Source organism: Mustela nigripes, chromosome 9, assembly GCF_022355385.1.
Source record: "Mustela nigripes isolate SB6536 chromosome 9, MUSNIG.SB6536, whole genome shotgun sequence".
NCBI classification, from domain to species: Eukaryota; Metazoa; Chordata; class Mammalia; order Carnivora; family Mustelidae; genus Mustela; species Mustela nigripes.
In genome coordinates this window covers 25,098,754-25,116,522 of record NC_081565.1, presented here as the reverse complement: position 1 = coordinate 25,116,522, position 17,769 = coordinate 25,098,754, and positions in this window count along the sequence as shown.

The following is a 17,769-nucleotide window of genomic DNA, read 5'->3' as shown; positions in this document are numbered from 1 at the left end:
TACCCATCATCTAATAGTAAAACTTTCAAGTCTCAGAGACGAAGGAGAAATCCTGAAAGCAGCTCAGGATAAGAGGTCTATAATCTACAAAGGTAGAAATATTAGATTGTCAGTAGACCTATTCACAGAGACCTGGAAGGCCAGAAAGTACTGGCATGATATATTCAGGGCACTACATGAGAAAAATATGCATCCAAGAATACTATATCCAGCTAAGCTGTCATTGGAAATAGGAGAAGAAAAAAAGCTTCCAGGACAAACAAAAACTAAAAGAATTTGTGGCCACCAAACCAGCCCTACAAGAAGTATTGAAAGGGATCCTCTAAACAAAGAAAGAGCCTAAAAGTAACAGAACAGAAAGGAACAGAGACAATATACAGTAACAGTCACCTTACAGACAATACAATGGCATTAAATTCCTATCTTTCTATAGTTACCTGAATGTAAATGGTCTAAATGCCCCAATCAAAAGACACAGGGTATCAGAATGGATAAAAAAACAAGACCCATCGATATGCTGTCTGGAAGAGACTCATATTAGACCCAAAGACACCTTCAGATTGAAAGTAAGGAGGTGGAAAACAATTTACCATGCTAATGGACATCAAAAGAAAGCTGGGGTGGCAATCCTTGTATCAGACAAATTAGATTTTAAACCAAAGACTATAATAAGAGATGAGGAAGGACACTATATCATTCATAAAGGGTCTGTCCAACAAGGAGATCTAACAGTTTTAAATATTTATGGCCCTAACATGAGAGAGGGCAATCATATAAAACAGTTAATAAAATCAAAGAAACACACTGACAATAATACAATAATAGTAGGGGATGTTACACTACCCTCACTGAAATGTACAGATCATCTATGTAAAAGATCAACAGGGAAATAAGGGCTTTAAATGACACACTGGACCAGATGGACTTCACAGATATGTTCAGAACATTCCATCCCAAAGCAATAGAATACTCATTTTTCTCTAGTGCACATGGAACATTCTCCAGAATAGATCACATCCTGGGTCACAAATCAGGTCTCAACTGGTACCAAAAGATTGGGATCATTCTCTGCATATTTTCAGACCACAATGCTTTGAAACCGGAACTCAATCACAAGAGGAAAGTTGGAAAGAACTCAAATACATGGAGACTAAAGAGAATCTTACTAAGGAACAAATGGGTGGGTCAACCAGGAAATTAAAGAATTTTAAAATTCATGGAAACAAATAAAAATGAAAACACAACTGTTCAAAATCTTTGGGATGATGCAAAGGCAGTCCTACGAGGAAAGTATATAGCAATACAAGCCTTTCTCAAGAAACAACAAAGGTCTCAAATATACAACATAACCCTATACCTAAAGGAACTGGAGTAATAACAGCAAATGAAGTATAAGCCCAGCAGGAGAAGAGTAATAATAAAGAACAGAGCAGAAATCAATGAAATAGAAACCAAAAGAACAGTAGAACAGACCAACAAAAGTAGGAACTAGTTCTTTGAAAGAATTAATAAGATTGATAGAACCCTAGTCAGACTTATCAAAAAGAAAAGAGAAAGAACCCAAATTAATAAAATCATGAATGAAAGAGGAGAGCTCACAACCAACACCAAAGAAACACAAACAATTATAAAAACATATTAGGAGCAAATACATGCCAACAAATTATACAATCTGGAAGAAATGGATGCATTCCTAGAGATGTTTAAACCAGTTTTGGGTTCAGTTCACCAAAACTGAACCAGGAAGAAATAGAAAACCTGAATAGTACCATAACGAGCAAGGAAATTGAAGCAGTAATCAAAAATCTCCCAATGAACAAGAACCCAGGGCCAGATGGCTTCCCAGGGCATTTCTACCAAACATTTAAAGAAGTAATACCTATTCTCCTGAAACTGTTCCAAAAAAAAAAAAAAATATATAGAAATGGAAGGAAAACTTCCAAACTCATTTTATGAGGCCAGCATTACCTTGATCCCCAAACCAGACAAAGACCCCATCAAAAAGGAGAATTAAAGACCAATATCCCTGATGAACATGGATGCAAAAATTCTCATCAAAATGCTAGCCAGTAGGATCCAACAATACATTAGAAGGATTATTCACCACAATCAAGTGGGATTTTTTTCCTGGGCTGCAAATTTGGTTCAACATCCGCAAGTCAATCAATGAGATACACATTAATAAAGGAAAGAAGAAGAACCAAATGATACTCTCAACAGATGCTGAAAAAGCATTTGACAAAGTACAGCATCTTTTATTCATCAAAACTCATCACAATGTAGGGATAGAGGGTACATACCTCAATATCATAAAAGCCATCTATGAAAAACCCACAGTGAATATCATTCTTAATGGGGAAAAACAGAGACTTTCCCCTAAGGTCAGGAACATGGCAGGGATGTCCACTATCACCACTGATATTCAACATAGTACTAGCACTCCTAACTTCAGCAATCAGACAACAAAAAGAAATAAAAGGCATCTGAATCAGCAAGGAAGTCAAACCCCCATTCTTTGCAGATGATAGAATACTTTATGTGTTAGCCCAAAAAACTCTTCTGCCAAACTGCTAGAACTCACACAAGAATTCAGTAAAGTGGCAGGATATAAAATCAATACTAGTTGCATTTCCATACACCAACAAGAGAGAAGAAAGAGAAATTAAGGACTCCATCCCATTTATAACTGCACCCAAAACCATAAGATACTGAGAATAAAATTAACCAAAGAGGCAAAGAATCTGTACTCAGAAAACCAGAGAATACTCAAGAAAGAAATTGAGGAAGACACAAAGAAATGGAAAAACGTTCCATGCTCATGGATTGGAAGAACAAATATTGTGAACATGTCTGTGCTACCTAAAGCAATCAACACATTTAATGCAATCTCTATCAAAATACCATCAACTTTTTTATGTGAGACAGGAATCCATCAAAATTGTTGAGAAGAACACAGATAACAACCTCTTCGACCTCAGCTGCTGCAACTTCTTCCTAGAAACATCGCCAAAGGCAAGGGAAGCAAGGGCAAAAATGAACTATCGGTACTTTATCAAGATCAAAAGCTTTTGCACAGCAAAGGCAACGGTAACAAAACCAAAAGACAACTGACAGAATGGGAGAAGATATTCGCTAGTATCCAAAATCCATAAAGAACCTATAAACTCAACACTCAAAGACACATAATCCAATCAAGAAATGGGCAGAAGACATAAACAGACGTTTCTGCAAAGAAGACATCCAAATGGCCAACAGACACATGAAAAAGTGCTCCACGTCATTCGGCATCAGGAATATACAATTCAAAACCACAATGAAATACCACCTCACACCAGTCAGAATGGCTAAAATTAACAAGTCAGGAAACGACAGATGTTAGAGAGGATGCAGAGAAAGGTGCACCTTCCTACAGTGTTGGTGGGAATCCAGACTGGTTCAGTCACTCTGGAAAAACAGTATGAAGGTTCCTCAAAAAGTTGAAAAGAGGGGTGCCTGGGTGGCTCAGTGGGTTAAGCCACTGCCTTCAGCTCAGGTCATGATCTCAGGGTCCTGGGATCGAGTCCCGCATCGGGCTCTCTGCTCAGCAGGGAGCCTGCTTCCCTCTCTCTCTCTGCCTGCCTCTCCATCTACTTGTGATTTCTCTCTGTCAAATAAATACATAAAATCTTTAAAAAAAAAAAAAAGTTGAAAAGAGAGCTACTCTATGACCCAGAGATTGGGTATTTACCCCAAAGATACAAACGCAGTGATCCAACGGGGCACATGCACCCCAATGTTTATAGCAGCAATATTCACAATAGCTAAACAGCCAAACTACAGAAAGAGCCCAGGTGTCCATACACATACATACATACACATATATGCAATGGAATATTATGTAGCCATCAAAAATGAAATCTTGCCATTTGCAATAACATGGATGGAGCTAGAGGAGGTATTATGCTAAGTGAAATAAGTCAATCAGAGAAAGACAATTATTATATGATCTCAATGATATGTGGAATTTGAGAAACAAGACAGAAGATCATAGGGGAAGAGAGGGGAAAATGAAACAAGATGAAACCAGAGAGGGAGACAAACCATATGAGACTCTTCATCTCAGGAAACAAACTGAGGATTGCTGGAGGGGAGCGGGGTAGGAAGGATGGGGTGGCTGGGTTATGGACATTGGGGAGGGTATGTGCTATGATGAGTGCTGTGAAGTGTGTAAGACTGATGAGTCACAGACCTGTATCCCTGAAACCAATAATACATTATATGTTAATAAGAAAAATAAAAATAAATAAAGCACTGCCTCCCCTAACTAAAAAAATGGGCTTCTGAAAACTGCCAGAGTAGAATTGTGGTTTAGAGAAATAAAGACCTCCCAGAGAATTGGGGAGAAGAAGGAACCACATTAGCCACAAACCTATGAAAAGTCTTATGAATATAGATTTTTAACTTTTTCTAAATAGAGTAAAAAAAGATACAAAATGTCAGTGACATTTAACACATATTAAAACACTAATAGCAAGTGCTATCCAATTAATTTCTATTTACCATCCCTTGCTTCTAAGAAGATTTTCAAGAGCTCCTTCCCCTCAAGTTTTGAGGAGGATGCTGAAAACTCAGATGGCAGTTCAGAGACCATGGAAGGGGAGAGTCTGTTGGTTGGCCTGTTGTTCTCATGTTCAGGTCTCTATACATACATGCATTGTCTTCTCTTGGTTTCCCTGGGCATTGTTCTCTCTGTTCCCCAGAGACCCGGGCTCAAGGCACCTCAAAGAAAAAAATCCCAGGCACCATCTGTGCACACAAGGTGTGCTCCTCCCCTGGGGTACCTGCCACCCAAGAGGAAGTCTGTCCACTGGCCCTGGCTCCCCCCTCACACCAGGTCTTCACCTTCAGTCCCCAGGCCCAGTCATCCACAGCCCAGTACCCCTTGAATCCATCTGCCACTTGAGCCCAAGTGCTATAGCTTAGCTATCCTTATTTATTAAGACTGCTGTGACCATATCCTCTCTGGTTCCCTCCAACCAGGCCACAGGAGGCACCCAGAATGGGAAGCAAATCCCACTCTGTCACTTCCTTTCTTAATACCTCTCAAACCCCTCTAGCTCTGTCAGCCAGGCCGCTGCCCCTCAACGCCAGTCACAACCAACACCATGCAGTTTCCCAGCTCCTCCTCATGCTCTATGGATGGAAGCTCCTTGACTTCCCACATGTGGCTCCAGTTGCTGGGAACTCCTCTCTCCACCTCCAAACTAAGTCCTCTTGTCGTTGCGTACTCAGCTCAGGTTTAACCACTTGGGGATTCAGGGTTTTTAGTCCCATTAAATGAGAATAATGGTACCTACTTTACAGGTTTTGGGAAGGAATAAATGAGTCAATCGATAGAAGGCATGAAGATCTGTCCCTGGCAGTTTGACAAATGCTAGTTATCATGTATCCTTTCTGGGTCGACTTGACCCTGAACCACACTCCCCAGGTTATGTGTTTCCATAATGCCCCACACTTCCCTCCTCACGACCCCTAACAGATGGAACCCAAACTGATCACTGGAGTTAACATTGCTTGAGATCCCACCTGGGGTCGTATTTATCCCTGTCATTGTTCAGAGCAGGGGCCAGCAGCCTTGCAAGGATGTTATGTTACTCAATGTCAGTTGAATGAACAAATGTTCAGGCCAAGAGGCCTTTTTACCACAGCCTGAAAGTCACCCAGGATGACTTACAGAAACCACTTCTCACTAGGGCTTCTGAAAAATACCCTGCCCATGCTTGACCTCCTACCTGGCTCTCCCTAACCACAGACAACCCCGTCAAGGCACTGCATTGGTGGCATGATAGGTTTTACTCTCCCTTTCACTTAAAAAAAGGAAAAAAAAAAAAAAAAGAAAAAAGAAAAAAAACCAAGAAGAGGAAAATGACTTAGTCATCACTGTCAACCTTGGCAAATAAACATTGCTATTACATACTCCAGAACTCAAGGAGCAACACATAATTAGGCACAGGTTCAATCAGCAGCGAGAGGCAGATGGGTGAGCCCGGAGGGTGAGTGGCTCATTTGCACCGCAGAAGAGGTGGGGATGCTGATTTTCATGCAAACACTGTCTCTACGATTCCAAATTAAATAAGCGCATTAATATTTTTAAGGCCCAACGCAGATGAAATGCTTTTGCTGAGAAAAGCAGCAAGAAAGTTTGGGTGGCTGTGTTTCTGAGTGGTGGCAGCAGATTTATTAGGACTTTACCTGTTTTCTCATTATAAAAGGAATATATTTTCATTGAAAGTACCTTTGAAAATGCAGAAACAATAAAGAAGAAAATAAAAATCTCTAATAATCATATACTTATGGTCCTCTCATCCATTCGATTCACTCTATTTCCATTCAGTAACTCACTCAGCAAATGGTCTCATTAGTCCCATGGCTTTAAATGCCATCTTTATGTTCATGATTCTCAAATTAATATTTCCCGCCCCATTCACTCCAACCAGCTCCAGGCCTAGATGTCAGAGAGACAGAGCCTTGTGGATATTTCATAGCGTCAGAAGTTCAGATGGGCCACGGTAAACCTCTTTTATATTTTTTTTAATTTTTTTTAAAAATATTTTATTAATTCATTTGAGAGAGAGAGCATGAGCAGGGGAGAAAGGCAGAGGGAGAGGCAGACCCCCCTTCCCTGCCCCTGCACAGATCTGGGAGCCTGATGTGGGGTTTGATCACACGACCCTGGGATCATGGTGGATCTGAAGGTTCATGGTGGAACTGAAGGCTGACGCTTAACCGATTGAGCCACCCAGGTGCCCCTCACAGTAAACCTCTCGCCTGCTCCATATCAGTAAATGCCACCCTTCTCTGCCTGGGTGCTTCAGCCAAAAGCTAGAAATCTCACTGAGGAAAAAACAGGTAGGGCGAGATAGGGAGAGAGGCACAGGGGCGCGGTATCAGGCTCACAAAATTCCAAAAATGCAGAGGTGGAAGGAAACCAGAGATAAGGAAACAAACCAGACCATCCTGTTCTAGGTGTCCGAGGCAGGGTCTTATTTTAACAGCAGCTTGTGACCAGCAAAAGAATGACCCCACTCTAAAAAGCAAGTAAGCCATTAAAGGTGTTAAATCACTCATTCTTGCTCAATGGTGATATCAATAGAGATGTTTAAAGGATTTAAGTGCCCTGGTTAGCTTTCACTGAAAGACGGACCCTAGGGGCGCCTGGGTGGCTCAGTGGGTTGGGCCGCTGCCTTCGGCTCGGGTCATGATCTCAGGGTCCTGGGATCGAGTCCCACATCGGGCTCTCTGCTCAGCAGGGAGCCTGCTTCCTCCTCTCTCTCTCTGCCTACTTGTGATCTCTCTCTCTGTCGAATAAATAAAAATAAAATCTTTAAAAAAAAAAAAAAAAAAGACCGACCCTAAAAGCCCCCAGTGGCAACCCTGTCAGGACCCCTCACTCCAGAGAGCTCTTTCTGTATCCCTGAGGAATCAAACTCTATCGCTTGACTCACCCTCTTTTGTCCACAAGATTCACTCTTTCACTCAAGAGACAAGAACCTCGTTCTCCCACTTCGGCGACAACCTACTCTTCACATCCAGTTGGCCCATCAGAAAGTCTTTTTTTTTTTTTTTTTTAAGATTTTATTTATTTATTTGAGAGAGAGACAGTGAGAGAGAGCATGAGCGAGGAGAAGGTCAGAGAGCGAAGCAGACTCCCCATGGAGCTGGGAGCCTGATGTGGGACTCGATCCCAGGACTCCGGGATCATGACCTGAGCCTAAGGCAGTCGTCCAACCAACTGAGCCACCCAGGCATCCCTAGAAAGTCTTAATTGTAAAAGGACACCCCAATCTCCCACGTACCTTCTATCCGCAATGCCATTACCCAAGTGCCAGAGGTCAGTATTTGGCACAAGGGGTAGGGTGTGAACAGAGCCCTAACTTGTGTCTCCGCTTTCTGTTCCTTATATGGCAGTCAGAATGGTATCTGGTTATTTTCTAAAGCCGGATACCTAAAAAGCAGGATTGCAAAACCAAATAATTTAAGGCCTTGATTCTCTATGTATAGCTATCCAAGCAGACTTACAGAAATCACCTCCCAGTATTGGCCACTCCTGCACGGTCTGAGGGTCTGGATTTTAAGATCATGTCCATCCCCAGATGGACCCCACCCTTGGCCAAGAGCAAGCTTGGTTTTTTTTTTCATTGCTTCACATTTCTCTGTTACTGATGGAAGCCATGATTAGCTCTTTGATCATGTCCTATCTACATAGGTACAATCTATGGCACAAGAGGATCAAAAATTTCACTTTTAAAATATTTCCCCTCATAATCAAACTTAGCATCTGTCTGGAACCCCCACATTGTCTAGTGGCACAAAACTCAAATCTATTTAATTCTAGATAAGCTCAATCACTTGGGGGTTTTCTCTGTCTCCTCAAGTTTAGATGCCACCGGTTTGGATTTTCTCCAACCCCTTCTTCTGTTCATGACCTGGGATTTATCTAAATCAGTTGGGATCATGGGCTGGGGAGGGGCTTTATAGAAAAGCCCCAGACAGGAAAAAAAAAAAAAAAAAAAGGTGGGGGAAGGGTGAACTGGGTACAGTGGTCATTTGCCTTTGCTGGAATCTACTAAAAAAATCTTTACATTTTGTGATCTTTGGTGAATCCCACTTTTATCAGCTGAAATGTCCCCTTCACCACCATCAACTCCTGTGTCCTTTGGCCCATGAAGTCCATGCCTGAGTCTCTCCGGGTCACAGCAACTTTTCAGACATTCCCCCACGGCAGTCTGGGGCCATGCCAAGACAGAAGGAGCTATAGTATGCGTCCTGTAACCATTTTCTCTTTACTTCTAGTCCACCGCACTGCCTCTCTTGGGTGGAACATGGGCTGTTCTGCCAAACCTCTCTGGCTGTTCTATTGTCTCCTGGCCTGGGGTTAAGCTCAGGGGGGAGAGGAATAGCATGGTCGACGTGGAGACCCACAGCTGCCCTGATCTTCTTTATGGAAGGACCAGCTGCAGGGAGTGAAGCCAGATGAAGACATCTCCAGCTCTCAGATCCTCTTCCCACCTGGTACAAGGTCATGCCTTCTCAGAGCGGCTTGCACCAAAGACTGAGTAAGGTGGAGGGTGTAAGGTCTGGCCATTTCACCCAGCAGAATCCCCTTAGTGAGTAATATTTGCTCCGGAGTTCCCTACCAGCAAAGGCTTGTCTCTCGGTTTAACTTCTCCCTCTGCAGTCCTGCTTTCTTTCCCTTCCTTTCTTACAGTGCTAATTTCTAATCAGCATTTTGCACCCCAAACTTCATCTCAGAGTCTACCAGAGAACCCAAATAGTAACGTTTGCTAAGCTGAGCCATGTTCAAGGTCCCTTGTCAGAAACACTCACGGAAACTCTGATTCCCCATAAGAACCACCCCCCACTTCTCAGCTCAGCCCCTGGAATCTCTACAGATTCTACAGAACTAGATCATGCCCTTCAAAAATATTTTAATATATTTTTGTATTTTAAAATTTTATATATTTCTTTGTAGTTCCTATATTTTTACATATCACACATTCTCCCCAAATCTATTGTAAATAGCATAGCATATGGCTTTTGGCACAAGAAAAGCCAAGCTTTTGAAACTCAAAAACCCTTTCTATTAACCTGTTTTCTTTGCCAGGACTTTGAAAAGGCTCTTTTGAAACTCAAGATTGAGAACTGATGCCTTTGTTCTCTTTTGTTTGGCTGTGGCCTCCCTTCCTTGAGGCAATGAATTTAGAGGGCCCTAGCTACGGCAAGCAAGGAGAGAGGGTTCCCAGGGTCTAGTAGAAATGCGGAGGTCTGTGTGTGTGGAATATGGAAAATGCTTGGGTTAACTCAAAAGTCTTATCCTAGCATAGTTGCCAAATACCTGTTGTCCTCTAAACACCACTGAAAACAGCTGGAGCTCAAGTCTGTGCTGATTCTGAAACCCAAATATGGAAGGAGAAGCCAGACACAGCCAGAGAGCTCTATCATCACAGGTGTCAGTAGTCAAAGCTAAAAGATGTTCTACCAGAAACTTGGAAATAAATTTTCTCCCAAAAAAGATATACGAAGTCACCTGAAAGGGACAACAGCATTCCGAAGGGTAGGGCTCTGTTACAACACAATATAGATAGGACAGAGAGCTTGGAAGATGGAGTTAGAAACGTGACAACAGTATCCAGAGAAAGAGTCTGAGAAGCAGTTGTGGACATTCCTGTTGGAAAGCCCTTACCTGCTGTGTAAGTCAATGGATGTAAAATGTTCGTAGGATCCTGTTATCGAAGGGTGGCCCTCAATGAAGCACTCTGGTTCGCCCCTTCCCTTGAATCTGGGCTGGTCCTGTGACATGCTGTAACTCACAGCCAGCAGAAGTGATTAGGTGCCAGCCATGGACTTAAGCCTGAAGATCTATCAGCGGAGCCCTGAGCCCCCTAGGCTAGGGGTCTGGCAACGCTGCTGGGGAGACTTATGGAAAAGCCACATGGAAGGAGGGGTCCTGAGATCCTACGGAAAGAGGAGGTCGAGTCATCCCAGTCTCCCAGCTCAGTCAAACCCCCGCTGACCAGCAACTACAGCCACCTGTGTGACCTTCAGTAAGACCAAGAGAAAAACTGCCCAGCAGAGCCCAGTCCATTTTGAAGAACTGAATGAATCGATATCATGAGCCAATTGTTGTGGTACTTTGCTGTGCAGCTTTAGTCAACCGCAAGGAAGCGGTAGCTTCCTCAAGTCTTGAGAATTATGAAGTGGATTTATCAGGCGCCTTAACTAATGCCATTAAGTAATCAATTCATCTTACTCGCTCTGTGCTAATTCCTGGTTCACCCAACAACCTTCCACTGCAACCCCAATCCCCCTAGTCCCTGCCCTGCAAAGCAGTTCTGACCTAGGGGAGAGAAATCACTGGGTAAAGACTGGTGAGAGCTCTCTTCCTGGCTTGTGGATGGCTGATGTCTGTGTCCTCGCGTGACAGTTCCTCAGTGCGTGCTGAGAGACAGAGCACGCAAGCAGTCTCTCTGGTCTCTTCTGATAAGGACACATTCTTATTAGATCAGTGCCCCACCCTGGTGACCTCCCTTAATCTAATCACCTCCCCATCACCCCTGTCTCTAAATATATCCATCCTCAGCATTAGGGGTTTGACAGACGGATCTTGGAGACCCACATTCCATTCCTAACAATGGGTCAAGACCGGGCCGTTGGGAAGCAGAGAGAAAGGGAGTTGAAGAAGTTTCTGTTTGTGGCCATTCTTTTCTGTGACCCAGGACGCAAGAACGTCTGTTGACAATGAGTGGTCTCAGGAGATGGAGGCCAGGGGGAAGGCACAGAGTGTTGGACTAGAGTAGTGGGCAACAAGGGAAGGGGGAGTCAGGGAGGGCTGAGAGCCCGCTTGCAGGTGAAAGTATGGATTTGAAATGACCCCGAGCATCACTAAGCACTTTAATTTGGGAGCAGTCAACAGTTCAGATGCAGGAGCAAAGGTGAGAGAATCCTAAAGGTATCTCAGAAGAGCCACGTGCGTGCGCATGTGCGTGACTGGGGTGGGGGTGGGGAAAGAACGAGGGGGTTGAATGCAGTTGAAATACTGCCCCCTGGGATCCAAGTTGGGTTAGGAAAGGAGCAAAAGTCTGGGTGGGATCAGAAATAGTGGGATAAGAGTAAGTGCCTGAAAAAAGCCTCTTATTTCACAACAACTCAGGAAGGTTAGTGGTTCCCTTTTGGACCAAGTTGGGTCTGGAAGCTGTTTGGTTCCCCGTTCCTACTCTGTGCCTTTCTCTCCCAGGACGGACTGCTAAGCCTGCACCCTCAGGCACTGGATCATTTTTGTTGCAAAGCTAAAGGGCTAATGGGAGATTTGTATGAAATTGTATTTACAAAAAGAGGCTCCTCAAAAAGAACAATTCTTGAGAATTTCACCAAGTCAAAGATACGTTTCTTCAGCAGAGAGAGAGGATCAGTTGAGGTGCTTGTGATCTAATAATTATGGGTTAATGGTAGGAGAACTTTCCCTGGATTGCCCCCCAGTCATGCCCAGAGCCGTGGCCTCATTTAAAGGCCACCAGCTCTCCCACTCTAGACAGGTGACCTTGGGTAAGTCGAGCAAATTTCCCAAGTGTTTCCTCATCCTGGGAACGACTTCCCTCCCAGGGCTGTCACAAGGGCAGAATGAGATAATATGAACTAGTCCAAGGGTGAGTCATGATTACTTTGTTCAAGTGGCCAATCCTTATAGGTTTCCTTGAGGCTCACCTTTTTCAGAGCAGACTTACCTAAAAGGATGATGGCGAATGGGTTCTCTGCTTTAAATGAAGTGGCTTCATCTCCCATCCAGATCCAATGAGGACTGCCGAAGTGTAGTAGAGTCCGTGAAGGGACAAAATCTTGGTACCTCTGTCCGAAGCAGCTCCTGGGACGAAAACTGGGTTCCTCAAGCTTTAACAGAATCATTTGGAAGGCCTAGTAAAACGTCAGTGGCTGTCCTCCACCCCCACAATTTCTGGGCCAGTGGTGCCAGGGTGGGTCCCAAGTATTTCCACATTTAACAAGTTCCTAGGTACTTCTGCGGCTGCTGTGCAGGAGACCGTGCTTTGAGAATCACAGACCTAAACGAAATACAGATCTGAAATCCTGTGTTGCTTCCCATGCTGCCCCTTTCCACAGCAGAGCAGAGGGACATGTGTTTCATTTCATGAATTAGAGAGAACGCTGGCTCCGTCTCTCCCAATCAGTGGCCAGAAGTGAAAGGCACTGGCTCTTGTTTCTGGAATGATTGTGTTGGAGCCCCGGTCACGCGGCACAACGTAGGAGACGGTGAGGAGTGGTCTTGTTTGCTCATGCTGAGTTCAAAGGGGCTTTGGGAGTCACAAACTGAGGTGCACAGAATAAACTGGGTTTTTAAAGTAGGGAAATCAGCACTACTGACAGGTGACGGTGAAGGAAATATAAAGCGTTGCTAAGTTGGCCTCTTAACTTCTTTCTCATGCTTGAGAATTACCACACTTGTGAAGCTGTGTTCAATTCCCACAAAACTAAAAATAAACAGCACTTCCCTCCTGGCTGTCCCTGCATTTAGGAGACCCGATGGGGACTCTGTCCATCCGTGCACTAACTTCAGACTCCCCCAGAAGTTAAGGACCCAAGAAGTAGGAATCATTGAGAACCTACCTGCCAATGGGCGGGACAACTCTACTGAGTTTCTAGAAGCATCGGACAGCAGTCCCAGAGGCATCACAAGGCATGTTGGTGGTTTCAGGTGTGTGTGCCATGGCCCCGAATATCCAGGGAAAGCTGCACCTGTGCCTTCACCAGGCCGGCGCTAGAACCGCTTGGGCGACGATATTTCTGCCTAGAGAGTGCCCAACCCTCATGCCAGAACTATTTAGGGTTTTTTGTTTTGCTGTTGTTTTATTAACTTTTGCAGCTAAGAGCCCTATTCAATTCAGAACATGTTCAAAATAAACTCTGAATTAAAAAACCTAGCTTTGAATTCTCCTTTTCCATTTGGGGGCCATTTTGTGCAAATCTCTTAGACTATCTGAGCCATAACCCTTACACAGTAATAGGGAAGAAGAGGAGTTTTTGCCTATAGGTAGTGGGTGAATAAAATGAGATAAATATGTGAAAATGCTTTGAAAACCAAACCGCGCCGTAAAAATGTGAGTCAGTATTTATATAAATATGGCCTGACACACATGACCTCTCTGATACTTTACTTTGGCCCTTCCTCAAAATCAGTGGTCCTTTGGTCTCTGTGTGACCTCCATCCCTCCAAGTGTCTCTACCAGAAGCATTTTCACAGTGAGTTGTTTATATCTGTCATCCCACTATACTATGAGTTCCCCACAGGTAGAGTCTTACTGATCTCTTATTTTCCCTCTGCTGTCTATGGTTATATAGTAGGTTTACAGTAATTGTCAATAGGATGAAAAAACATTTTTTTAAAACTTGCTGGGGCCTCCATGTGTGTACCAGGAAGTCTCCAGCTCAGGAGCAACACTCACTTTCTTCTTTTGCAACACTTTGAATCTGTCGCCGAGTACCCCAGAGGACAAGGGAGCGATCAGATGGAATATGCTCCTGGCGAGGCGACCAGTTGTCCTACAGGTGCAAGTGACGGACACAGCAGAGGAAACGCGTCTTAATTGGTAGCGTGAAAAACATTTCCCAGGTGCCAGGCTGGGTTGTAAGTGCCATCTGTCCTGCCACAGAGGACTAAAGGGAAGAATACCTTTCTCTGGATGCTGGGGACAGTGTAGGCATCAAGATGAGCTGTTGATATTAACTTGTCTGTGCTTCACCTGGATAATTGCGGGCGAGGGAATCTGTCTGGGGTTTCCATTTTGAAATCAGATGGATGATGCGGTGGCAGGTCTCTTGTTCCCAGGTGTTGGGTTGCATGTGTTAAAGGGTTTTCTGGGGAGAACAAGAATTAAACATTTTTCGGTCTGTCCTGGAAGGTTTTATGTCAATATACTCCACACTATTTGATGTTTGATCTCCCGGTGGCAGAAGAAATGAAATGTACTTCCTCATTCTTGCTTTGTCTTTTCTTAAACAGCCCTTTTCTTTCATTTTATTCACCCTACTACTGCTGAGCTCCATGAAAGGGCCAAGCACTGTGTTGAGTCCTGTGGTCACTGAGGAAGATATGACCTTGTTTCTAAGGCCAGGACATTCACTGTCTTGGATGTTAAGAAACAAAACAGATGAACACGGGGAAGGGAAGGAAAAAATAAGACGTCAAGGGAGAGGGAGGAAAATCATAAAGAGTCTCTTAACTTTAAGAAACAAACTGAGGGCTGCTGGAGGGGAAGAGACAGGGATATGGGGTAACTGGGTGGACATTAAGGAGGCACTTGAAGTGATGAGCACTGGGTGTTAAAGCCAACTGATGAATCACTACATTCTACCTCTGAGACCAATAATACAGTATATGTTAATTAAATTGAATTTAAATAAACAAATTTCTTTGGAAAAAGGCTCCCTGTGAGATTGGCTATAAGGGCACTGAGAAAGAGAGGGCTGCTCTCTACTGAGACCATGCCCTGTAGCTGGCCATAGAAACATGGAGCTACTGGAGGCCTTCTGTGTTAGGCAGGTCTGGCTACTACTATGCTGTGGTAACAACTTCCAAATCTTAGTAGCCAATAGCAAAGGTTTATGTCTTGTGCATATGACTGGTTCACTGTGGGTCAGCTGAAAGCTCTGTTCGAGTTCCCTTACATGGGACTCAGTAGCCTTTAATTCAGGTTTTGCTGGTCACTATAGCAGAGGGAAAAAAGATCACGAGGTGTCAAGGGCTGCTAATTAAACGTTCTAGCCCAGAAGTGACACATGTCCCTTCTACTTACAACTCATTGGTCAGAACTATTTTAATGCACCCTGTCACAAGGGGTGCAGGAAATGTAAGTCATCCTTGTCCCCCAAAGGGGGGATAATCAGAAATACCTGGAGGACAGAAGAATTGATATATGGGACTCTGTGTGTGTGTATATATATAAATGTGCATGTATATATAGATGTGTGTATTTGTGTAAATGCATATGCATCTCAACATACATATCTATATAAATAAATATGTGTGTATGTATACATACGGGGGGAGAATAAGAGAGAAAGAGAGAGAGGTGTGTATGTACGGATGGATGTAAGAGGGAGAGAGGTCCCTGTTGGCATTATAAGCTAAAAGATCCCTTTCAGCTACTTCGGCCAATAAATCCTCTCTTGTCTAAGGTAGTTTGCTTTTGATTTCCTGCATAGACAACTCAACGAGTCCCGACAAACACAGGAATTGCATAAGGTGCTCAGATCAATCCACACCTAAGCTTCAGTTTCTCACCTGTTGGAGGGCTGGGGCTCCAGAAACGGGAAGGGCACAGCAGCCCCATGAGAGAACAAAGGTGGCTCCCGACTGCGGAGACGCTAGATGCAATGGCATTTTCACAGCACGGTCTGGATGATTCTGAACACGCACGAGTTTGACAACCTCTGCTTTAGACAACACCCAACTCCTCACATCTTAACAATCTCCCAACTCTGCTACTTCATTAGAGCAATATTCTAGAACCTTCATGCCCATCCTCCATCACACTGGCCCTGGGAATTGGTGCCTTTTATACACATTTAATCACATATCCTTAGATTTCAAGGACTGTCAGCTTCTTGAAAGAAGGGCTTAGCAATTTATTTCATTGTTTTTCCTAAATGAAGGGAATTCCTTTCCTGAGACTAAGGCTGGCACCTGTGGTTGGGCTAATGCGTCTGCCTGAGAGTCGCAGGTGGAGAGTCACTGAATAATGAATCCGCACACACAGACATCACTGCTAAGTTGTTTCGGTTTGCTTTTTGGTGGGAGGGGGCGCCCTACACTTCCATAATCAGGATGTTAAATACCCCTTGTCTAATCTGGGTGTGAACTATCGTGCCTTACACTGCATAAAGTAAATAAAACTCAGTGAAGTTTTATTTATTTCAGAAGCAGCCTCATCTTCAGTAATAGTGATAAAAATAATACCATCAATTTATTATGTAACTTCTCTGTCCAGCTCTATGCTGGGTGTGTACATGCTTGATCCAATTCTGTTTTCAGAACACTCTTGTGATAATTATGGTCATTCCCATTTTAGACGTGAAGAAACTGAGGCCCAAGAGAGTTTAAATAATTTGCCTGCAGCTTGGGGAAGTCAGGATAGGAATCTAGGTGTTCCGATCCAACACACCTCTCTGCCTCTCCAATTCCCCAATTCTCTAGCTCCAAAATCCACCCTCGGTGCACAATGCTGGGGGCGTGAGTTTCTGGCCCTTGTAGCTTCTGCAGTGGGAGGTGAGCTTCCGGCAAAGAAGTTCGGAAAGGGAGCGGGGATGGCTGTTAGGAGGATGGCCAGCAGCAGCTGCCCCCTGACCCCATGTCACATGGGACAAGGCTGAAGATACTCAGAAGTGTTTACTCCAGAGGGGAGAATAATGAAGAGGCTATGGCTGTCCTCTTCAACATCTTCAGTCTGTCCTACAAGCACTTAACGCTAAGCCTAGGACCATGGTGATGATGCAAACGAGCATCTTCTAACACCCATGGTGAAGAGAATAGGCTTGAACAGAGGGGAGGTAACTTGGGGTGTTCGGACAGATGGAAAGGGGACAGGCTGTGGGGAAGGGAGAGCATTTGGTGGTCAGACATGGAACATCTCAGCTCTGCAACACAGGACAGATTATAAACTTCTAGCCTCTCTTCATTAAAAATTAAGCCCAGGGGTGCCTCGGTGGCTCAGTCGGTTAAGTGACTCTTGGCTTCGGCTCAGGTCATGATCTCAGGGTTATGAGATCAAGCCCCGCATCAGGCTCCACACTTGATGAGTAGTCTGCTTGAGATTCCTTCCCTCTCCCCCTGGACTCCTGCCCCCACTTGTGCTCTCTTTCTCTCTCAAATAAATAAATAAATCTCTTTTAAAAATTAATCCCAATAAGACCTATTTTACAGGATTAGAGGTAAGACATGTTCGAAATGAGGAATGTGAAGAGTGATACTACAGACTTTGTCGTGGAACGGACCCGCCTCTCTGTTAGCACAGCCGGTTTACATTCTCGACCCAAACAGGAAGGGGCCCCTGGGTGGTTCAGTGGGTTAAGCCTCTGCTTTCAGCTCAGGTCCTGATCTCAGGGTCCTGGGATCCCGCCCCCTGTCGGGCTCTCTGCTCAGCAAGGAGCCTGCTTCCACCTCTCTGCCTACTTGTGATCTCTGTCTGTCAAATAAATAAATCTTAAAAAAAAAAAAAAAGAGAA